General features: G+C 46.4%; 1 protein-coding gene across 2 annotated transcripts in view; it reads right to left on the reverse strand.

Moving 5' to 3' along the window:
* Positions 1-843: 843 nt before the first annotated feature.
* Positions 844-24,698, reverse strand: part of FBLN1 (fibulin 1) — a 1,130,965-nt gene continuing 1,107,110 nt past the window's right edge. The window contains exons 17-18 of one of the 2 annotated variants that reach the window (XR_003943426.1): positions 15,653-15,725; positions 844-1,678 (exon numbers count right to left, since the gene is read on the reverse strand). The gene's annotated coding sequence lies outside the window, so the exon portion shown is untranslated. The remainder of the gene's footprint in view (positions 1,679-15,652; positions 15,726-24,698) is intronic. The other variant, XR_003943425.1, reaches the window with a different exon arrangement.

Consider the following 24,698-nt stretch of genomic DNA (forward strand, 5'->3'; position numbering starts at 1 on the left):
AATTTGTTTGTTTTTTATTCAGTCACAATGTAATACAGTCAAATATAAATCAATGATGTTATATTTAACCTGTGAAAGTTTTCTTTATCCCTTCTTTGCTGCATAATTCTGTTCCTTCTATGATGACCCATTTAATCATCTTCATACATTTTATAATTAATTCCATGCATATAAAACAGTAAATTACTATCAGCATTCTTGTCTCTAAAGAAATGTTCATGTCTGGTTTTTTCCATCATATTATCTTTGCCTATCTGCCGCAGACCTTGTCATCACAAAAAAGAAGTGAAAAAGCTTTACCCTCTACTTTTATTAAAATCATCAGATAATTACACAATTGAACAGTGTGAATTATTTATTTATATATAAATGTAACCCAATTTATTGTTTCTTTGTTCCTATCAACTGCTATTGAATATAAAAGTAGAGATTATTCTATTTACCATTTGCCAAATATTTTTTAAACTATTAGGTTCAACAAAGTCATATAACATAGAAAGGTTTATGGTAAAGAAAACCCATAAGATCAATTGTGGGTAGATAATATTGGCATTGCTGCAGTAGTGCCGGCTATATATATTTTGTTATGGTGAAGGGATAAGAAAAATGGGTGGTGGCAGGGGAGATATATACTCGATAAGAAGATATTTTGCAATGGGAATCTTATAAAGACTTAGGAATTAAAAATTAAAATTAATGAAATTTTGATGCAATTTAATTAACAAATTAATTAGCAAAAAGGGGTTAACAAAATAAGAAGGGATAACTGGGATGAGATGTTGAGGTTTAGTAAGGCATTCAAATTAGAGCAGAAAGAATGGTGACTTCAAAGGGTATATACATTTTTTTTGTTTGTTTTTTTAAGGTTGGGGGTGGAGCAAAAGAGCATGAGAATGTCAGTAAAATCGGTGGGCTCCGGGATGAGGAGAATTGATGGGCAGCAAGGAGGAACGCTAGTTGAGGGAACTGAAGCAAGAAATTTCATCCCACTCAATCCCTCCCAAAATTTAGAAGAGTGAAGTTTGGGATTGGGATCTTGGGTAATTGTATAGTGGAGATAGTGATGTTTAGGGATGTTAAAAGGGTAGTTTAAGTCACAGCTGCGGTAATTTAAATGAGAATTTTTCAAGCAACCTTTATTTAAGGACAATGAATTTACTGGCTATATGGATTTTACAGTGTAATCTACTTGTGTGTGAAACTGCCAGAAGAAGAAGTGAGGCCTTGATGTCACCACAGGTCTCACTTTGCAAGGTGGTTCATGGAGTATTAATACATTTGATGGAATAAACATGTGCAGCTAGGTCGGCACCAACTACCTTTATAAAATGTAGTAAGAAAAGTGAAGGTCGCATTGAAATATTGATAATAACATTTTTATTTGTGTTGGTTATGAATTTTTGATTGGTTAATAAAGCTGCGGCCAAAATTATTTTTCCAATTTATAAGGTTGTCATAGTATTCTTTGTTCATGTGTGTGTCAGGAACGGATGCGATGCAAGTGCCAATATTATGATTTTTAAATTTTGAGATTGTATTTAAAACCAGTATTCTGAGACAAAGACATGAACATTGACGACGTTGCGATGAGAAACAACTCCGCTCACTACGTAATTCATCTCCAATTTCAGTATGGCATGGAAAGGGCCAACAATAGGCTTCACCTGACGAACAACACCTGTAGCAAAGCAAAGTAAAAATGATTAAGTAAATGAAAGCATTTTGGGATGAAGTGAGGTAGAGAGAGAATTTTCTTTATGATCTCTATGACCAGCAAGAATTATGTATCTTTAAAATATAATCAATATATAATTTGTCGCAGGCTTTCAGTAATGTCGTAATATGGAGGCAAGAGGAATTAATTCAAGTTCATATTATAACAGATCTCACACTTGAACAAAAATAACATATCACTGACCGCTATGGGCACAGCAATAGAGTTGATTGGTGGGCAACTTCAGATAACCAGTAAACTCCCTATGAAGATCACAAATTTTTTCTAGTGGTCATTACTAACTTAGGGGTCCTTTACTAAGGTGCGCTGAAAAATGGCTTGCAGTAGTGTAGATGCATGTTTTGGGCGCGCGCATAATAAATTTTTAGTGCACCTACAAAAAAATGCATTTTTTTTTGTTGCCGAAAATAGACATGTGGCAAAATGAAAATTGCCGTGTATCCATTTGGGGTCTGAGACCTTACTGCAAGCCATTGACCTAGCAACCGGGTGGTAATGATCTATGTGCATCAAATTCCACTTGACGCGCATAGCTGCTGCACATCAGAAAATAAAAAGTATTTTTCAGATGCGCTTAGCAGATGCGTGCCAAAATTGAAATTACCGCAAGGGCTATGCGGTAACTGGGCAGTAACTCCAATTTGGGCACACATAGACACCTACACGGCTTAGTAAAAAGGCTCCTTGGAGCCTCATTCACTATGCATTTTATTATAGTTAACTGTTTGGAAAACCACATATGTGAAACTGGTAATTGGTCAGAATGGAGTATGGAGGCAGGTAAAGGCTTTTAAAAAGAACTGAAAAGTGTATATAGAAGAATTGCAGTAAGATTCTCTGAACAGCGCTAGCTGATAGTGGCCCAACCTGATTCCAAGCCCCGGACATCCGGGGGTCTTTTTATTAGTCTGCACTGTAACAACTCCCTGTCCATTCTCAGCAACTGACAAGGTGTTATGTAATAAGTTATATTCCTTAGAAAGAAGAACAACATGTTGGAGAAAGGGTAGTAATGATTTGATTGTTTAGAAAAACAATATTCAGTCTCCAAAGTTTTTGAACATTGATTGTATCCTTGCTTCCTCCACATATATTTCAAACCAATATCTTCTTTCATGAAAATACCATCAGATAAGCAATGAAGTGAACTTATAGAATGATAAAATATACACATATTTTCTTTAATTTATATATTTGATGCTTCCTTTCATACCTGAACTCCTTTACCTGTGATAAAATGGAATGTTCTAACTTGAGGTATGACATCCCATTAAAAATAATGTCATTCTGTTTACTTAACAGCATTTTTTAAATGTCTTTATATATTTCTGTAATCAAAAGTGAAATCTTATAAATACTTTAAAAAAAAATAATGTCATTATATGTTATCATTACAATTGCTCATTATTCATCCTGTGGTGGTCACTGTTTTTTTTTTTTTTTAAATGCTGGCCACTATGGGCTGATTTAGGCCCAGATATTCAGCACCAGGCCATATCTAAGTACATAAATAATGCCACACTGGGAAAAGACCAAGGGTCCATCGAGTCCAGCATCCTGTCCACGACAGCGGCCAATCCAGGCCAAGGGCACCTGGCAAGCTTCCCAAACGTACAAACATTCTATATATGTTATACCTGGAATTGTGGATTTTTCCCAAGTCCATTTAGTAGTGGTTTACGGACTTGTCCGTTAGGAAACCGTCTAACCTCTTTTTAAACTCTGCTAAGCTAACCGCCTTCACCACGTTCTCCGGCAATGAATTCCAGAGTTTAATTATGCGTTGGGTGAAGAAATATTTTCTCTGATTTGTTTTAAACTTACTATACTGTAGTTTCATCGCATGCCCCCTAGTCCTAGTATTTTTGGAAAGCGTGAACAGATGCTTCACATCCACCTGTTCCACTCCACTCATTATTTTATATACCTCTATCATGTCTCCCCTCAGCTGTCTCTTCTCCAAGTTGAAAAGCCCTAGCCTCCTTAGTCTTTCTTCATAGGGAAGTCGTCCCATCCCCGCTATCATTTTAGTTGCCCTTCGCTGCACCTTTTCCAATTCTACTATATCTTTCTTGAGATGCGGCGACCAGAATTGAACACAATACTCAAGGTGCGGTCGCACCATGGAGCGATATAACGGCATTATAACATCCTCACACCTGTTTTCCATACCTTTCCTAATAATACCCAACATTCTATTTGCTTTCCTAGCCGCAGCAGCACACTGAGCAGAAGGTTTCAGTGTATTATCAATGACGACACCCAGATCCCTTTCTTGGTCCGTAACTCCTAACGTGGAACCTTGCATGATGTAGCTATAATTCGGGTTCTTTTTTCCCACATGCATCACCTTGCACTTGCTCACATTAAACGTCATCTGCCATTTAGCCGCCCAGTCCCAGTCTCGTAAGGTCCTCTTGTAATTTTTCACAATCCTGTCGCGATTTAACAACTTTGAATAACTTTGTGTCATCAGCGAATTTAATTACCTCGCTAGTTACTACCATCTCTCAATCATTTATAAATATATTAAAAAGCAGCGGTCCTAGCACAGACCCCTGAGGAACCCCACTAACTACCCTTCTCCATTGTGAATACTGCCCATTTAACCCCACTCTCTGTTTCCTATCCTTCAACCAGTTTTTAATCCACAATAGGACATTTCCTCCTATCCCATGACCCTCCAATTTCCTCTGTAGCCTTTCATGAGGTACCTTATCAAACGCCTTTTGAAAATCCAGATACGCAATATCAACTGGCTCCCCTTCAAAGAATTGTACTTATGATCGGTGCCACTAATTAGCAATTATAAATGTAAGTGCAAGGCACTATTCTATACCATAGGCACCAACATCGCTTAGCGCAAAGGTGCAAAGGGTATAAATGTGGTCAGAGTATGGGTGGGTGTGTCTCTGGGATACATGCGTAACTTACATACGTATGAGAAGTGGAAGGACAGTGGTCCAGGCTGAAAGAAGTAATAAATAGGGCCACAGACCTTTATGTAAGGAGAGTAAATAAAAGCAAGAGAAAAAGGAAACCAATATGGTTCTCCAAGCAAGTGGCTGAGAAAATAAAGGCTAAAGAGTTGGCGTTCCTGAAATATAGAAAAACTCAAGAAGAGGAACACGGAGACGAATACCAGATAAAACTGAAAGAAGCCAAAGAGGTACGTCTGGCGACGGTGCAAGCGGAAGAACAAATGGCTAGAAATGTAAGGAGGGCCGACAAAAATTTCTTCAGGTATATTAGTGAAAGGAGAATGACTAAAAAGGGAATTGTGAGACTAAAAGATACAGCCAACCGCTATGTAGATAATGATGAAGAAAAAGCCAATTTGCTAAATAGATACTTTTGTTCTATTTTCACTTAAGAAAATCCTGGAGAAGGACCACGAGGGACTGGCAAAAGTAAATTTGAGAATGGAGTGGATATAGCACCGTTCACGGGAGAGAGTGTGTATGAACAACTTGGAAAGCTAAAGGTGGACAAAGCCATGGGACCGGACGGGATCCACCCCAGAATATTGAGGGAGCTCAGAGAGGTTCTGGTGGGTCCTCTTAAAGAATTGTTTAATAAATCCTTGGAGACGGGAGAGGTTCCGAGGGATTGGAGAACGGCGGATGTGGTCCCTCTTCACAAAAGTGGCGATAGGGAAGAAGCTGGAAACTACAGGCCGGTAAGCCTCACCTCGGTTATTGGGAAAGTAATGGAAGCGATGCTGAAGGAAAGGATAGTGAATTTTCTGGAAACCAATAAGTTGCAAGATCCGAGACAACATGGTTTTACCAGAGGGAAATCGTGCCAAACGAATCTCACTGAATTCTTTGATTGGGTAACTGCAGAATTGAATCATCGAAATGCTATAGATGTAATCTACTTAGATTTTAGCAAAGCTTTGACACGGTTCCCCACAGGAAGCTCTTAAATAACTAGATGGGCTGAAGATAGGTCCCGAAGTGGTGAACTGGATTAGGAGCTGGTTGACGGACAGACGACAGAGGGTGGTGGTAAATGGAGTTCGCTCGGAGGAGGGAAAGGTGAGTAGTGGAGTGCCTCAGGGATCAGTGCTGGGGCCGATTCTGTTCAATATATTTGTGAGTGACATTGCCGAAGGGTTAGAAGGTAAAGTTTGCCTATTTGCGGATGATACTAAGATTTGTAACAGAGTGGACATCCGGGAGGGAGTGGAAAACATGAAAAAAGATCTGCGGAAGCTAGAAGAATGGTCTAAGGTTTGGCAGTTAAAATTCAATGCGAAGAAATGCAAAGTGATGCACCTAGGGAGTAGAAACCCATGAGAGACTTATGTGTTAGGCGGTGAGAGTCTGATATGTACTGAGGGGGAGAGGGATCTTGGGGTGATAGTATCCGAGGATCTGAAGGCGACGAAACAGTGTGACAAGGCGGTGGCCATAGTGAGAAGGTTGCTAGGCTGAATAGAGAGAGGTGTGACCAGCAGAAGAAAGAAAGTGTTGATGCCCATGTATAAGTCGTTGGTGAGGCCCCACCTGGAGTATTGTGTTCAGTTTTGGAGGCCGTACCTTGCTAAGAATGTAAAAAAAATGGAAGCGGTGCAAAGAAAAGCTACGAGAATGGTATGGGATTTGCATTCCAAGACGTATGAGGAGAGACTTGCTGACCTGAACATGCATACCCTGGAGGAAAGGAGGAACAGGGGCAGTGGTGTGCTGGTAAATTTTTAACAACAGGCTCTCTTCCCAGTCCACCTCGGCGCCCCCCCCCCCCCCCGCCCACCTCTGTGCCCCCCAAAATTGCAGAGCTGGCTATAGCCGGGGGGGGGGGGGGGGGGGGGAGGCAATGCATTACTCTCTCCAGGAAAAAAAAATTAAATGATCCCAGGTTCCAATCTAATTCATGTTTAATATGGGATAAAATGCCATAAATAAGTAAATAAATATAAACTTTTAACGTTCAGCACCTGATTCTCAAAGTGGACTATAATGAAAATAAAATTATTTTTTTCTACCTTTGTTGTCTGGTGACTTTGTTTCTCTGATCATGCTGGTCCAGTATCTGATTCTGCTGCTCTCTATCTGTTCCCTTGACTCCGTTTCCAGGGCTTCCTTTCCATTTATTTCTTTTCTTTCCTCCTTTCTTCTTCATTTCTGGTCCTCCGCAGACTTGACTGTCGAGTGGATCTAGCTTCTTCCTATTTTCTCCATCCATGTGCAGTTTCTCTCCTCAATTCCTTTTCCCTCATCTATTCTCCTTCCTCTATCTTCCCTCCATGTCCAGCATTTCTTCTCTCTCCCTTCCCTCCCCTCCATCCATGTACAGAATTTCTCTTGCTCTCCCCTCCATCCATGTCCTGAAACTCTCCTCTCTCTCCTGCCCCCCTCTACCCATCCATGCCCAGCAAGTCTCTCCCCTGCCCCCCTCTTCCCATCCATGCCCAGCAAGTCGCTCCCCTGCCCCCTCTCCCCATCCATGCCCAGCAACTCTCCCCTGCCCCCCTCTACCCATCCATGCCCAGCAAGTTTCTCCCCTGCCCCCCTCTACCCATCCATGCCCAGCAAGTCTCTCCCCTGCCCCCTCTCCCCATCCATGCCCAGCAAGTCTCTCCCCTGCCCCCCTCTACCCATCCATGCATAGCAAGTCTCTCCCCTGCCCCCTCTCCCCATCCATACCCAGCAAGTCTCTCCCCTGCCCCCTCTCCCCAACCATGCCCAGCAAGCCTCTCCCCTGCCCCCCTCTCCCCATCCATGCCCAGCAAGTCTCTCCCCTGCCCCCTCTCCCCATCCATACCCAGTGATTCTCCTCCCTCCCCTGCCCTTTCCTCCTGCTCCCAAACATGTCCAACGAACGATGTCCTTCGCCCGCACCCTCCCCTCCCGCTCCCGCTCCCATCTGTCTTTTTTAATTACCTCCATCGAAGCGCGCACTATTTAAAGCCCTGCTGCATGCTGGCCGTCTCTCCAGGCTTCCCCTGCTTGCTTCGGTGATGTTCGCGCCCTTAGTCCCGCCTTCGCAGAAAAAGGAAATGACATCAGAATGACGTCAGAAGGCGGGACTAAGGGCGCGAACATCACCGAAGCAAGCAGGGGAAGCCTGGAGAGATGGCCAGCATGCAGCAGGGCTTTAAATATCGCGTGCTTCGATGGAGGTAATTAAAAAAGACAGATGGGAGCAAGAGGGGAGGGTGGGGGCGAAGGACATCGTTGGACATGTTTCGGAGCTGCAGGAGCGGTAAGCATGGCCTGTAATGGTGCCCTCCTGCCATGCTTACCTCCCCTAATGGAGCCGGCTCGCCCCCAACAACAACCGGCTCGCAAGAGCTGTCAAAATTTAACAAGCGGCTCTTGCGAGCCGGACAGAGCCGGCTCCAGCACACCACTGAACAGGGGTGATATGATACAGACGTTCAAATATTTGAAATGTATTAATCCACAAACAAATCTTTTCCGGAGATGGGAAGGCGGTAGAACGAGAGGACATGAAATGAGATTGAAGGGGGGCAGACTCAAAAAAGATGTCAGGAAGTATTTTTTCACAGAGAGAGTGGTGGATGCTTGGAATGCCCTCCCGTGGGAAGTGGTGGAGATGAAAACGGTAATGGAATTCAAACATGAGTGGGATATACATAAAGGAATCCTGTGCAGAAGGAATGGATCCTCAGAAGCTTAGCCGAAATTGGGTGGTGGAGCCGATGGGGGGAAGAGGGGTTGGTGGTTGGGAGGCGAAGATAGTGCTGGGCAGACTTATACGGTCTGTGCCAGAGCTGGTGGTGGGAGGCGGGGCTGGTGGTTGGGAGGAGGGGATAGTGCTGGGCAGACTTATACGGTCTGTGCCCTGAAAAAGACAGGTACAAATCAAGGTAAGGTATACACATGAGTTCATCTTGTTGGGCAGACTGGATGGACCGTGCAGGTCTTTTTCTGCTGTCATCTACTATGTTACTAAATTACATAATGCTATATGTTACGCACACTTCAGGGAACAATTAAGTGCCCAAACTGCTATTGATTTTGTGTAACTGTTGGCACCTAACTTTAGGCATGCCAATGCAAACTTACGCTAGCATTCTATAATGGAATCTTGGCGCCAAGATGGCATTATAGATCTGGTGCTAAGCGTATGACATTGGGGTGCCTAAATCTTGGCACCAATATATAGACTTGCCACCTAACACTGTGCTTATGGATGGGCTACTGATGGAGCCATATTTAACTACAGAAAGTCATGTTAAGGCTGTTATTAAAGCATGCTGGTAGTATTTGTGGAACATCCAGTTTATATACCCATACTTGAGGAAGGAAGCCCTTTTACTAAACTATGCCAAGCACTTAATGTGTATTTTACCATGCAGTAATTGCTAGTGCAGAGCCATTTTAAGGGGCTTTGCATTAATTTAGCAGTTACCGCATGGTAAGTGCCTTTTGTCTTTAGGTATGGGTGGAAGGTCTTTGGCAGTTAACACGTTTCACTTACTGCTAAATAGGAAGCACTAAGTACTTTCACATTAACCAGGAGCAGCTACCACATAGTAAGGTAAAATTATGTATCATACCCGATAATTTTCTTTCCATTAATCATAGCAGACCAATCCATAGACTGGTGGGTTGTGTCCATCTACCAGCAGGTGGAGATAGAGAGCAATCTTTTGCCTCTCTATATGTGGTCATGTGCTACCAGGAAATCCTCAGTATAGTCGATATCAAAGCTCCATCCGCAGGACTCAGCACATAGAGAATTACACCCACAAAGGGACACTCTTTCCAGCCCACCACCGCCGAAGGGGGGGGGGGGGAATCATTCCAGCCCCCACCAGCAAAGCGGGGGGGAGGGGGGGACCACACCCGCTGACGCGGGGGGGAACTGGCTTATCCTGCTACCGCAACCGCAGGAGGAGCTGGCTTACCCTAACACCGCTGAAGCGGGAGGGATACAAAGCTACCCTACTACCGCACAAAACAGGAGGGAGCGCAGGCATAATTTAGTTATCAATTCAGCCACCGTCGAAATGGGGGGAGAGGAAGCAGCAGCTCACTGTAACACAAAATCGTCTCAACTCACGGAAAATCCAATTGGAAGAACTTGAACACGAAGTCCTCCTGAACAGGAACTCAAGACTAAACTTGAACCTGAAATATAACCAGAACACAAACAGTACAGATATCTGGGAGGGGCTATGGATTGATCTGCTATGTAAAGAAAATTATCAGGTATGATACATAATTTTACCTTCCATATCATCAAGCAGATCAATCCATAGACTGGTGGGATGTACCGAAGCAGTACTCACCCAGGGCGGGACATGGAAATCCCAGAACGCAACACCGAAGCCCCAAACTGGGCCTCGGCCCGAGCCGCCACATCCAAGCAGTAATGTCGTGAGAAGGTATGAGCCGACGCCCAAGTTGCCGCTCTACAAATCTCTTCCAAGGAGACGGATCTGGACTCTGCCATCGAGGCCGCCTGTGCTCTAGTAGAGTGAGCCTTCAGCTGGATAGGTGGCACCTTCCCTGCAGCCACATAAGCCGCCGCAATCGTCTCCTTAACCCAACGTGCCACTACGAGGGCCTGCGAACAGCACGAACAGGTGATCCGATTTCCGGAAATCATTGGTCACTTCCAAGTATCTGATGATGACTCGTCTAACATCCAGAAATTTGAGAGCAGGGTACTCCTCTGGGTAATCCTCCCTATGAAAGGAGGGTAGACAAAGCTGCTGATTCACATGGAAGCGAGAAACAATCTTGGGCAAGAAGGACGGCACTGGGCGAATCGACACTCCTGCCTCAGTGAACCGAAGGAACGGCTCTCTACACGAGAGCGCCTGGAGCTCGGAAACTCTTCGGGCTGAAGTGATAAACACCAAAAAGACCGCTTTCAACGTCAGGTCCTTCAGCGACACCCTCAACAAGGGCTCAAAGGGCAGCTTCTGCAAGGCCCGTAGCACCAGATTGAGATTCCACGTAGGTACTATCGAGGAGGGCGCAGGTGATTAACCCCTTTAAGAAAGCACACCACATCTGGCTGCGAAGCCAGGGAAGCACCCTTCAGTCGACTCCTGAAGCAAGCTAGAGCTGCTACCTGGACTTTAAGTGAACTGAGCGACAGGCCTTTTTCCAGACCTTCCTGCAGGAACGCCAACACTGAAGTAATTGGAGCAGTGAAGGGCGAAAGGGAGCCTGCCTTGCACCACGATGCAAAGGTACGCCAAACCCTGGCGTAAGTAGTAGAAATAGAGTGCTTCCATGCTCTCAGCATAGTGGCGATGACCTTGTCCGAGAAGTCCTTCTTCCTCAGCCGCTTCCGCTCAAGAGCCAGACCGTAAGACCAAAGGGGGAGGGATCCTCCATCACCACGGGACCCTGATGCAAGAGGTCCCGCTCCGCTAGAAGCCGCAGAGGACCGTCCACGGAGAGCTGGATTAGGTCCGCATACCAAGGACGCCTGGGCCAATCTGGACCCACCAGGACCACCCGGCCTGGATGCTTTGCCACCCAGCCGAGGATTCTGCCCATCATTGGCCAGGGCGGGAACACATAGAGAAGCTCTTGTACCGGCCACTGCTGGAGAAGAGCATCGACCCCCAGAGAACGAGGGTCCCGACTTCTGCTGAAGAACCGCGGTACTTGGCAATTGACCTAGGTTGCCATCAGATCCAAGGTCGGCATTCCCCAGCGCTTCGTGATCTCCAAGAACGCCCGAGCCGACAGCTGCCACTCTCCGGGATCCAAGGTATGGCAACTGAGAAAGTCCGCCTTGACATTCAGGACTCCTGCAATGTGAGCTGCCGACAGCTGTTCCAGGTTCGCTTCTGCCCATAGGCATAACTTCATGGCCTCCTCGACTAGGGGGGCGCTCCTGGTACCTCCCTGGCAGTTGACATAGGCCACAGCCGTGGCATTGTCTGACAGGACCAGAACTGGCCTCAGTACCAGAACCTGGAGGAACGCTTGCAGCGCCAGCCAAATGGCTCGAAGTTCCAAGAGGCTGATAGACCACTTCACCTCTGCAGGTGACCATATCCCTTGCGCTGTCCTTCCCAGCACGTCAAGCAGGCGTCCGTCGTGATGACTATCCAGTCCGGGGTCGTAAAAGACATTACGGCGGCCAGCTTGTCTGGCATCAGCCACCAATTCAGTGCCTTGCGCACCGCTGGATCCAAGGGAAGGCGTATAGCGTAATCCTCCGAAACTGGAGACCAACGCCGCAGGAGAGAGTGCTGTAATGGTCTCATATGGGCCCTGGCCCAGGGCACTACCTCCATCATGGCCGTCATGGAGCCCAACAGTTGCATATAATCCCAAGCCCGAGGAGTAGTGGAGGCTAGAAACCGGCCCACCTGGGCCTGAAGCTTGAGGCTCCGGCTGTCCGGCAGGAACACTCTGCCCACTTGGGTGTCGAACCGAACACCCAGATACTCCAGGGACTGAGTCAGGCGTAGCTGACTCTTCTCCTGGTTGATGATCCATCCCAGGGAGCTCAGAAGAGCAATGACCCTGTCCGTTGCTCTCCCACACTCTGCAAATGAGGGAGCTCGAACCAACCAGTTGTCCAGATAGGGATGGACGTGCACTCTTTCCTTGCGGAGATAAGCCGCAATGACCACCATCACTTTGGAGAAGGTCCGCGGAGCCGTAGCCAACCTGAACAGGAGGGCTCTGAACTGGAAGTGCCGGCCCAGCACCGCAAAGCGCAGGAAGCGCTGATGAGGAGGCCAGATGGGAATGTGCAAATAAGCTTCCTTGATGTCCAAGGATGCCAGGAATTCTCCTGCTTGTACCGCAGCTATCACGGAGCGGAGAGTCTCCATTCTGAAATGCCGTATTCTCAAGGCCCGATTGACTCCCTTGAGGTCGAGAATAGGCCGAGAAGAACCTCCTTTCTTTGGCACCTCAAAGTAAATGGAGTAGCGTCCCGTGCCCAGTTGATCTACTGACACTGGGACCACCGCCCCAAGGTGGACCAAGTTGTCCAGAGTCTGCTGAACTGCCGCCGCTTTGAGGGGAGACTTGCAGGGAGAGTTCACGAACCCATCTCTCAGGGGCCAGCAGAACTCCAACTTGTAGCCGTCTCTGATGACTTCCAGAACCCAAGCGTCTGAAGTTACCATGGTCCACTCACCCAGAAATGAGGACAACCTTCCTCCTATCTGCTCTGGGCCATGGACCATTGGGTACAAGACCCTGGGGGAGGGCCGGAGGACAAACCTCCGGGATGGCGGTCTCTGCGAAAGGAATGCTGCTTGGGGGAGAATTTCCGCTTGAAGGAGGAGGAGGAAGAGGAGCCCGACTTGCCCGGGCGATACCAACAGGCTTCCTGAAACCGGCTCTTAGAGGAACCAGGGCGAGCACTGCCAGCCCGTGCCCTGACCTCCGGCAACCTCTTGCTTTTAGAACTGCCGAGATCCGTCACAATCTTGTCCAGCTCGTCCCCAAAGAGCAGCTTGCCCTTAAAAGGCAACTTGGCTGGGCAAGATTTTGAGGCATGGTCAGCAGACCAATGCTTAAGCCATAGCCACCGCCGGGCAGAGACTGTCTAAGCCATACCTTTAGCCGAGGCTCTCAAGACATCATATAGCAAGTCTGCCAAGTAGGCCAAGCCCGACTCCATGACCGGCCAATCCGCTCTTAAGAAAGGATCTGAGGGGGAGGCCCGCTGCAAAACGGTCACGGCGGCCGCCTCAAAGGCCAACTTTAAGGCCACCTCCAATTTCCTGTCCTGAGCATCCTTCAGGGCAGTGCCACCTTCCACCGGCAGAGCCGTCTTCATCGTCACCACAGTGATTAGAGAGTCTAGTGTGGGCCAGTGAAAGGCCTTTGTTCACCCTCAGGCAGAGGGTACAGATGGGACATGGCCCTGGCTACTTTAAGGCTCGCTTCAGGAGAATCCCATTGAGCCGAAATTAAAGTTTGCATGGCTTCATGAATGTGGAAGGTTCTGGGCGGGCGCTTTGTTCCCAGCATAATAGCGGAACCTGCCGAGGCTGAGAGAGAGCCTTCCTCCGGAGAGGAAATGTTTAAAATGCTCATGGCCTGAACTAACAGGTTGGGCAAATCCTCTGAGCGAAAAAAGCAGTGCTGCAGAGGGGTCATCTGCCCCATCAGGGCGAGGATCAGCCTCCTCCAAAGAATCCCCGAAGGACCTTTGGGAGAACCCAGAAACGCTGCCCTCATCTACATCAGAGGAGACAGTTCCCTAAGGCCTGGTGATCCACCCGAGGGCGTTTGATCAGGGAGGCCTCTTCACCCATGTCTGACAGGGGAGCTGAAGCAGCATTTTGCAGAAGAAAGGCCTGATGCAGCAGCAAAATAAACTCAGGAGAGAAACCCCCCTGTTTGTGCACCTCTGCAGCCTGGGCCACGGCCCTAGAGGAACTCTCAACCTCCGCTCCAAAGAGTGGGGGAGAGGCGCGCTGCGCATCCAAAATTGTGTCCGTCGCATCACTCCGTGAAGGAGCCGCGTGGGAAGAATGGCGCTTGAATTTCGCCAACTTCTTACTGCCGCCCAAGTCAAGGGCGGCTATCTTTTTACTGTCTCCCACCTCAAGGGCGGCCAAAGAAGAAGCCGTGCGAGCAGCGTGACCAGCCAAAACCGGAAGAGCGGACATCGGGGGATGGGCGCCTAAGGCGGGAAAAACCGCCGACGCCCCAGCGGAGGAAAAACCGGCTAACTCGCCAAACTCCGGAAAGGCGCCCAAAAAGGGCTTCAATGCCTCCGATCCCCGCACTTCCCCGCTAGATGCGCGAACGCGGTCCGGAGAGTGCTTTTTTGCGCCCTTGCCATCCGACGCCATAGCCACGTGGAGAACATTCCGGGACACCCCCCCTGCCGCTAGGAAAAGGTAAAAATTACCAATGGGTTGCCAGATGGGAAAACTTTTTCCCACCCAAAATCAGCCCTAAACCCGCCCAAAGTCAAACCCCGCCTCCAATGTCATCGACCCCGCCTCCAATGTCATCAACCCCGCCCCTGGCGTCACCTCTGACATCGTTAACCCCGCCCCTGATGTCACCTCTGACGTCATAACCCCGCCCCCCGATGTCAACCCCGCCCTGGAAAGCTTCTATTGGACCAAATTGGACCCAATAGAAGCCCCGGAAAAGCTTCTATTGGACCAAAAATTGGACCAATAGAAGCCCTGGAAAAGAGCCCAAACCCGCACAGCTACAGTGAAAAAAAAGCCCAATTTCCCGCAGCCAGCAGCCTTTGAAAATTTCCCACATCCTCGCTTAAAAAACAGCCCAATTGGGTGGGAAACCGACCCATCTGGCAACTGGCAACACACCTGCTGAGATAGAGAACATACTGAGGATTTCCTGATAGCACATGACCACATATAGAGAGGCAAAAGATTGCTCTCTATCTCCACCTGCTGGTAGATGGACACAACCCACCAGTATATGGATTGATCTGCTTGTTGATATGGAATGTGAATTTTAATGCATGACCTACAATGGAAAATACTGGGAACACTCCCAATAGGTGCCATGTAAAATTTGCATATACCTCATGGTAAAGTCCAGCGTTAAGCTGCAGTAACAGCAAATTTTACTGCAGTTTAGTAAAAGAACCATGTAGTAACATGAATGAGGGCGGGCCCTGGAGCCAGAATAAACTGGAGCTACACAGCGGTCAACGTCAGCAAAATAATAATACATTATTAAATGTGGGGGGTCCTGTTTGCTTCATAAGAAATCTCTGTAATAAACAACCAACCAACACTGAAAATATTGGAGGAAAAAGGATCTTAAAAACCTTGCAGACAACTATATAAAAGTGTTGTTCATCCTATTAGGTTCCAATTTACTATCACTGATCCTGAAAAAACCTCAAATAATTTCAGTTGCATCATTTGATGTGAATTTAATATGCTCAAAAACAATACTTGAATGCTTTTAAATGTGTGTTTTAACTAGTCAGACAAAAGCAGCTGCACTTAACTTTGGCTTCCCGACCCGTTTCACCAAAAATCATGGTTTCTTCAGGGGTCACATGTGTGGTGCTGCTCCAGACACTGCAACAAAAAGTATTAAATTTGTACGATCATATCAAATTTCAACTCACAAAACTTAAACTCATACTTAACTTGTGGTTAACTTTACTGGTTAACTGGAGTTCAGGTCACAACAGACTGCTGCCAAAAAATAGTGCTGCTTATTGCAAAGAAGCCAGCGCACGCACTCTCATTTAATATACCTGAAAAGTGACAACATTAAAAAAAATTCCTATAACAAGGCAATCCTCACGATTGATTCATTTGTGTGAAAAACTTAACATAAAAAAACTTAAATCACAAAAAGACATTCCACTCCATTTGGTGATTTAATCCATGCAGTCTTAAAGTGTTCAAGAATCTAACTGGTGGGAGAGTTTATAAATTAAAAGAATTTTTTCAGATTACCAAATTACTTTTGTCACACCGTTCTGAGTTATTGTTCACTTCTACTCTTGACCCCATAGTGGTCATATTAGTTTTATTGGCATTAAAACTTTTTAACTTGCATTGCACACAAACCATTTCATTGTTCCTTTCCTTTCTTACATCCCTACAGCAGAACGTCCTATCCCTTTTGAGAAGTGCAACTTTTTTTATGTTTCAATCATTTTTATTCTGTCAGTGGACAACAATTCCAGCAATATAAAGAACGTTTTACATTAACATTGAACCCCTTTTTCCCCCCTGCCCTTCTCCCGGCTCTTCCCTTTATCCATCCTCTATACACTCTTTCACCATAACATTTCCTTAACAAGATTACCTTCCACCCCCCACCCGCCAGATGGTTCCCCTGTCATGTCCATTCATCTTGATGCACAGTTACTTAAGCAGTTCACTCCTTGCTGCCGGCTGCAGCGTGTCCCAAAATCTGCTCCATGTTTGTGTGAGGCGCTTTCCTTCTCTGGACTCAAGACACCACACCTCTCCATTTTCATCAGCTCGATCATATGCGTTCTCCACTGGCTCAGCAAGTTTCCCCCCCGCCTCTCTCCAACATAACAGTATGACTTTTTTTCCTATGAGTAGGGACCTCTTTAGGAAGCCCTGAAAGCCAGGCAGGTTAGGCCTCGTGCATTTACATACTTCGAATAACATCAACGGCTGTAAAATTCACTCTCCGAGACCAGTATTTTCTTATTGTCTCTAAAATCCTGGACCAGAAGGCGATCACTCTCGGGCACTTCCAGAACATGTGCCCCAAAGTTGCCGGCTCTGTGGCACACTTAGGGCAGGCCCCAGACGCTCCAAAACCAGCTCGATAGGCCCTGTAGGGCGACACATATAGTCTCAAGGCAAATTTATATTGCTGCTCCCAATGTCTCACAAAGGGGTAACTATGTACAGCCGACAGCACAAAACTCTGTAAAAGATGCTCAGTCACTTCTGTTCCTAGGTCTGTTGACCACGCCCTTGCCCATTTCTTATATTCCACATCTTCTGTTATGTCTAGCAAGTACCAGTGGTAAAACCGCAGGGGAACTGGATTCTGAGCGCCCAGGGTAAGAGCGGTACTAAGTGTGTCTTGCACATCTTCGCTGAGATTTACCCAGCCCAATGCGGAAGCATAATGTTTTACCTGGGCATACGCAAAAGTGTCTGAGGCCGACACCTTGTATTCTTTCTGCAAGTCCCCGAAGGCCCTCAGCTTTCCTTCTTCATCAAGTAGCTGGTACAAATATAAGATACCTGCCCTTCTCCAATTAGTAAATGTCCGCGAGGTGGTCCCTACCGGGAAATCTGGATTCCGGTACAACGGCAGGAAGGGAGTGGATCTTGCCGAGTGCCCGTGCCTTCTACAGAGCCACCTCCAAGCTGCTATAGCTATCAATACAAGCGGGTTCCTAGAGACTCCTGCTTCCATTTTCCGTTTATGCGTATTCATCAACCAACTTAAGTGTGTTTTCGGCTGGAGGGCCACCTCCACCTGGGTCGCCAAGAAGTTCTGATTCCCTGTCAGCCAGTCTCTCACATGCCTCAGAGCACATGATATTGTTAAATACCTGATATTCAGCAGCCCCATTCCCCCCTGTGCTTTTGGCTTTTGAATGGTACTCATCGGAAGCCGCGGGCACCTACTCCTCCAAAGGAACCCCTGCACCACCCGACTTAGTGCTCTTTCTTCTTTTTGTTTCAGATACAGGTGTAGCATCTGGAAGATGTACAGCCACCGGGGGATCACTATCATGTTGAACAATGCTATGCACCCTGACAAAGAAAGTGGACATGCCCCCTAGAGTTGCAAGGTGTGCCTGGTCTCCGCCAAAAGCGGCAACACATTCAGCCCATACATCAGGGATAAATCTCTGGGGACTATTACCCCTAAGAATTTCATCTGGCCTTCTGCCCATTTTAGTGGGAATTCCCCCTCCCAGCTCTCTTTAACTGTTTCACTTAGTGGCAGCGCTAGTGATTTTGTTAAGTTCAGCTTAAATCCCGATATCTGCCCATACCCGACTATCACCCGAAGAAGTACATAAGTACATAAGTAATGCCATACTGGGAAAAGACCAAGGGTCCATTGAGCCCAGCATCCTGTCCACGACAGCGGCCAATCCAGGCCAAGGGCACCTGGCAAGTTTCCCAAATGTACACACATTCTATACATGTTATTCCTGGAATTGTGGATTTTTCCCAAGTCCATTGAGTAGCGGTTTATGGACTTGTCCTTTAGGAAACCGTCCAACCCCTTTTTAAACTCTGCTAAGCTAACCGCCTTCACCACTTTCTCCGGCAATGAATTCCAGAGTTTAATTATACGTTGGGTGAAGAAGAATTTTCTCCGATTTGTTTTAAATTTACTACACTGTAGTGTCATCGCATGCCCCCTAGTCCTAGTATTTTTGGAAAGCGTGAACAGATGCTTCACATCCACCTGTTCCACTCCACTCATTATTTTATATACCTCTATCATGTCTCCCCTCAGCCACCTCTTCTCCAAGCTGAATAGCCCTAGCCTCCTTAATCTTTCTTCATAGGGAAGTCGTCCCATCCCCGCTATCATTTTAGTTGCCCTTCGCTGCACCTTTTCCAATTCTACTATATCTTTCTTGAGATGCAGTGACCAGAGTTGAACACAATACTCGTGCGGTCGCACCATGGAGCGATACAACGGCATTATAATATCCTCACACCTGTTTTCCATACCTTTCCTAATAATACCCAAAATTCTATTCGCTTTCCTAGTTGCAGCAGCACACTGAGCAGAAGGTTTCAGCGTATTATCGACGATGACACCCAGATCCCTTTCTTGGTCCGTAACTCCTAACGTGAAACCTTGCATGACGTAGCTATAATTCGGGTTCTTTTATCCCACATGCATCACCTTGCACTTGCTCACATTAAACGTCATCTGCCATTTAGCCGCCCAGTCTCCCAGTCTCGTAAGGTCCTCTTGTAATTTTTCACAATCCTGTCACGATTTAACAACTTTGAATAACTTTGGGTCATCAGCAAATTTAATTACCTCGCTAGTTACTCCCATCTCTAAATCATTTATAAATATATTAAAAAGCAGCGGTCCTAGCACAGACCCTGAGGAACCCCACTAACTACCCTTCTCCATTGTGAATACTGCCCATTTAACCCCACTCTCTGTTTCCTATCCTTCAACCAGTTTTTAATCCACAATAGGACATTTCCTCCTATCCCATGACCCTCCAATTTCCTCTGTAGCCTTTCATGAGGTACCTTGTCAAACGCCTTTTGAAAATCCAGATACACAATATCAACCGGTTCCCCTTTGTCCACATGTTTGTTTACTCCTTCAAAGAATTGAAGTAAATTGGTCAGGCAAGATTTCCCCACACAAAAGCTGTGCTGACTTGGTCTCAGAAATCCATGTCCTCGGATGTGCTCTGTAATTTTGTTTTTAATAATAGCTTCTACCATTTTCCCCGGCACTGACGTCAGACTCACCGGTCTATAATTTCCCATATCTCCCCTGGAGCCTTTTAAAAAAAATTGGCGTTACATTGGCCACCCTCCAATCTTCTGGTACCACGCTCGATTTTAAGGATAAGTTGCATATCACTAGCAGTAGCTCCGCAAGCTCATTTTTCAGTTATATCAGTACTCTAGGATGAATACCATCTGGTCCAGGAGATTTGCTACTCTTCAGTTTGCTGAACTGCCCCATTACGTCCTCCAGGTTTACCGTGAAGTCAGTAAGTTTCTCCGACTCGTCCGCTTGAAATACCATTTCCGACACCGGTATCCCACCCAAATCTTCCTCGTTGAAGACCGAAGCAAAGAATTCATTCAGTCTCTCCGCTACGTCTTTGTCTTCCTTGATCGCCCCTTTTACCCCTCGGTCATCCAGCGGCCCAACAGATTCTTTTGCAGGCTTCCTGCTTTTAATATACGGAAAATAATTTTTACTATGTTTTTTTGCCTCTAATGCTATCTTTTTTTCGTAATCCCTCTTGGCCTTCTTTATCTGCGCCTTGCATTTGCTTTGACACTCCTTATGCTGTTTCTTGTTATTTTCAGACGGTTCCTTCTTCCATTTTCTGAAGGCGTTTCTTTTAGCACTAATAGCTTCCTTCACCTCACTTTTCAACCAGGCCGGCTGTCTTTTGGAGTTCCGTCTTTCTTTTCTAATTCGCGGAATATGTATGGCCTGGGCCTCCAGGATGGTATTTTTGAACAGCGTCCACGCCTGTTGTACAGTTTTTACTCTCTCAGTTGCTCCCATAAGTTTTTTTTTTACTGTTCTTCTCATTTTATCATAGTCTCCTTTTTTAAAGTTAAATGCTAACGTATTTTACTTTCTGTGTACAGTTACTTCAAGGTCGATATCAAAACTGATCAAATTATGATCACTGTTATCAAGCAGCCCCAGTACCATAACGTTCCTCACCAGATCATGCGCGCCACTAAGGAACAAGTCTAGAATTTTTCCTTCTCTCGTCGGCTCCTGCACCAGCTGCTCCATAAAGCTGTCCTTGATTTCATCAAGGAATTGTACCTCTGTAGCGTATCCCAATGTTACATTTACCCAGTCTATATTTGGATAATTGAAGTCACCCATTAGTATCACATTGCCCATTTTGTTCGCGTCTCTGATTTCTTTTATCATTTCTGCGTCTACCTGCTCATCCTGGCGAGGCGAACGGTAGTACACTCCTATCACCGTTTTTTTCCCTTTTATACATGGAATTTCAACCCACAATGATTCAAAGGTGTGATTTGTGTCCTGCTGAATTTGTAATCTATCTGAGTCAAGGCTCTCGTTAATATACAATGCTACCTCTCCACCAGTCCGGACCACCCTATCACTACGATATACTTTGTACCCCGGTATGACAGTGTCCCACTGGTTATCCTCCTTCCACCAGGGCTCAGTAATGCCTATTATATCCAATTTTTCATTTACTGCAATATATTCCAACTCTCCCATCTTATTTCTTAGACTCCTAGCATTTGCATATAGACATTTCAGAGTTTGTTTGTTGTTCCTATTTGCATGATGCTTAGTACTGGACACTACTGATTTGCCATCTTTTGTCTGATCTTTAGTTGTATTTAAGGGCACCTGGCCTACCACGGTCTGTTGTGCAACCTCACTATCCAGAAACCATATCTTCCCTGTTTGTGAGGTATCTTTGCAAGATACTTTATCCCGAACCATGCGCTTTTGAGCGACTGTCGGCCTTCCCCCCATTTCTAGTTTAAAAGCTGCTCTATCTCCTTTTTAAATGCCGACGCCAGCAGCCTGGTCCCACCCTGGTTAAGGTAGAGCCAATCCTTTCGGTATAGGCTCCCCCTTCCCCAGAATGTTGCCCAGTTCCTAACAAATCTAAAACCCTCCTCCCTGCACCATTGTCTCATCCACGCATTGAGACTCCGGAGCTCTGCCTGTCTCTTGGGCCCTGCGCGTGGAACAGGTAGCATTTCAGAAAATGCTACCCTAGAGGATCTGGATTTGAGCTTTCTACCTAAGAGCCTAAATTTGGCTTCCAGAACCTCTCTCCCACATTTTCCTATGTCATTGGTACCCACATGTACCAAAACAGCGGACTCCTCCCCAGCACTATCTAGAATCCTATCTAGGTGACGCATGAGGTCCGCCACCTTCGCACCAGGCAGGCAAGTCACCAGGCGATCCTCACGTCCACCAGCCACCCAGCTATCCATATGCCTAATGATCGAATCACCAACTACAACAGCTGTCCTAAACTTTCCCTCCCGGGCAGCACTTGGAGACATATCCTCGGTGCGAGAGGATAGTACATCCCCTGGTGGGCAGGTCCTGGCTACAGAAGTACTTCCTACTTCACCAGGGTGATGCTCTCCTTGTAGGAGACCTCCCTCCTCCAGGGTAGCACAAGGGCTACCAGACTGGAGGTGGGACTTCTCTACAACATCCCTGTAGGTCTCCTCTATGTAACTCTCTGTCTCCTTCAACTCCACCAAGTCTGCTACTCTAGCCTCAAGAGAACGGACACGTTCTCTAAGAGCTAGGAGCTCTTTGCATCTGGCACACACATATGACATCTCACCAACTGGGAGATAATCATACATGTGACACTCAATGCAAAAGACTGGATAGCACCCCTCTCGCTGCTGGACTACTGACTCCATCTTAGTGTTTTTGAGTTGTTCAATAATTTTAAACTTGCTACAGTATTAAGGATATAAGCCTAATATAAAAGTGTCTTTTGGTTTATATAGAGGGGCATAATTGAACGAAAACGTCTATCTCCATGGGCATTTATCTCCGAGAATGGGTCCGTGAAGGGGCGGACCGAACCGTATTTTAGAAAAAAATAGACGTCCATGTTTTATTCAACAATTTGTGAGCTGGGTGTTTTTGTTTTTCAGTGATAATGGAAAATGAAAGCGCCCAGCTCAAAAATGAATAAATCCAAGGCATTTGTTCGTGGGAGGGGCCAGGATTCGTAGTGCACTGGTCCCCCTCACATGCCAGGACACCAACCGGGCACCCTAGGGGGCACTTTTACAAAAACAAAAAAAAAAGGTAAAAGAGCTCCCAGATGCATAGCACCCTTCCCTTGTGTGTTGAGCCCCCCAAATCCCCCTCAAAACCCACTGCCCACAAGTCTACACCATTACTATAGCCCTAAGGGGTGAAGGGGGGCACCTACATGTGGGTACAGTGGGTTTGGGGGGGTTGGACGACTAAGCATTAAGCAGCACAATTGTAACAGGTAGGGGGGGGATGGGCCTGGGTCCACCTGCCTGAAGTCCACTGCACCCCCTAACAACTGCTCCAGGGACCTGCATACTGCTGCCAGGGAGGTGGGTATGACATTTGAGGGTGAAAATAAAAAGTTGTGAAACATCATGTTTTGTGGTGGGAGGGGGTAGTGACCACTGGGGGAGTCAGGGGAGGTCATCCCCGATTCCCTCTGGTGGTAATCTGGTCATTTAGGGCACTTTTGGGGGCCTTATTCGTGAAAAAACAGGGTCCAGGAAAAGTGCCCTAAATTCTAGCTACAAACGCATACTTTTTTCCTATTATCAGCGAAAGGCGCCCATCTCTCCTCGGCCGATAACCACGCCCCAGTTCCACCTTCGCCACACCTCCGACACGTCCCCGTCAACTTTGTATGCTTCCGCGATGGAGTGCAGTTGAAAACGTCCAAAATCGGCTTTCCATTATATCGATTTATTCGTTTTTGTGAGATAAACGTCTATCTCCCAATTTGGGTCGAAATCTAGGCGTTTTTCTCTTTCAATTATAAGGTGGATAGTATATTGTGTGATTTATTTAGTGTTTCCTTCTTAGATGGTAATGAATGTATTTAAAATTCTGTAAGAGCACTCCTTGCTTGTTACCCTAATTAAAATAACTGACTATAAATGAAGAGTTGTCCTAGGGGAGGGTGGGTGTTGTAGGGCCATAATACCCTGTCAAACACACGCTCTGCGTCTAAGCTAATTACCATCCTTCCCACCCCTTCCTCAGAGGTCTGCAGCATTGCTGCTATTAACTTCCTAACATTGAGCACCGACTGTCTCCCTCTCACAAACCCTACTTGATCAGCTTGTACAATTTTCGGCAACACCGGAGCCAACCTGTCCGCCATCATACGAGACAAAATTTTGATATCTACATTAATTAGTGATATAGGTCTGTATGATTCAGGGAGTAACAGATCTTGCCCTTGCTTGGGGATTAGGCTGATCAGTGCCGTATTCGCGTGCCTTGGAAGCGTCCCACTCTCTACCACCTCATTGTAATAATCTAGCAACGGGCCTAGCAAATGATTAAGAAGAATTTTATAAAATTCTCCCGGGTACCCATCCGGACCTGGCGCCGAGTGTTGCCGCATTGCCTTAATTGTCGTCTGTAACTCTTTTGCCGTTAATGGTTTATTCAGCGATTCTGCCTCCTCCGCTGAGAGCCTTGGCATACCAGATGCTTCCAAAAACTCTCGTATATCTCTCCTACTTTCCTGCCCCTCCTTCTCCCCCACACATATAGCATCTCAAAATGTTCCTGCAATAACTCTGCTATCTCCTCTATTGTATTTGTCATCTCCCCCGATCTCTTCTTGAGCACCGCTATAAAGTGTGGCCTGCGCGCCTTTTTCACTAACCTTGCTAGGTAACTGCCTGCTTTATCTCCATGTTTGTAAAACCCGTATTTTCTATAGACGAGCGATCGCGTTGTGCGCTTATGTATTAAGCTGTTCAATGCTACCCTGACCGCCATCAGGGAGTCATACCAAGCAGGCGTTGGGTTTCGAGTGTATGCCCTCTTTGCCTCCCTAAGCTGATGTTCCAGGGCTACTATCCCATGTGCTATTTTCCTATTACATACTCACATAAGCTATAATGTCTACCCTCAACACCGCTTTTGCGGCGGACCAGAATAGACATGGGTCTTCTAGGTGTTGTTCGTTAAACTTAAGATATTCCTCCCATTTAGTTTGAAGGTATTTTGTAAATTCCGGTGAGGTAGACAAATACGCTGGAAAATGCCAGCTCCAGTGCTGTCGAAAGTAAGGTTGTGCCTCCAGGTCT

Source organism: Microcaecilia unicolor, chromosome 9, assembly GCF_901765095.1.
Source record: "Microcaecilia unicolor chromosome 9, aMicUni1.1, whole genome shotgun sequence".
NCBI classification, from domain to species: Eukaryota; Metazoa; Chordata; class Amphibia; order Gymnophiona; family Siphonopidae; genus Microcaecilia; species Microcaecilia unicolor.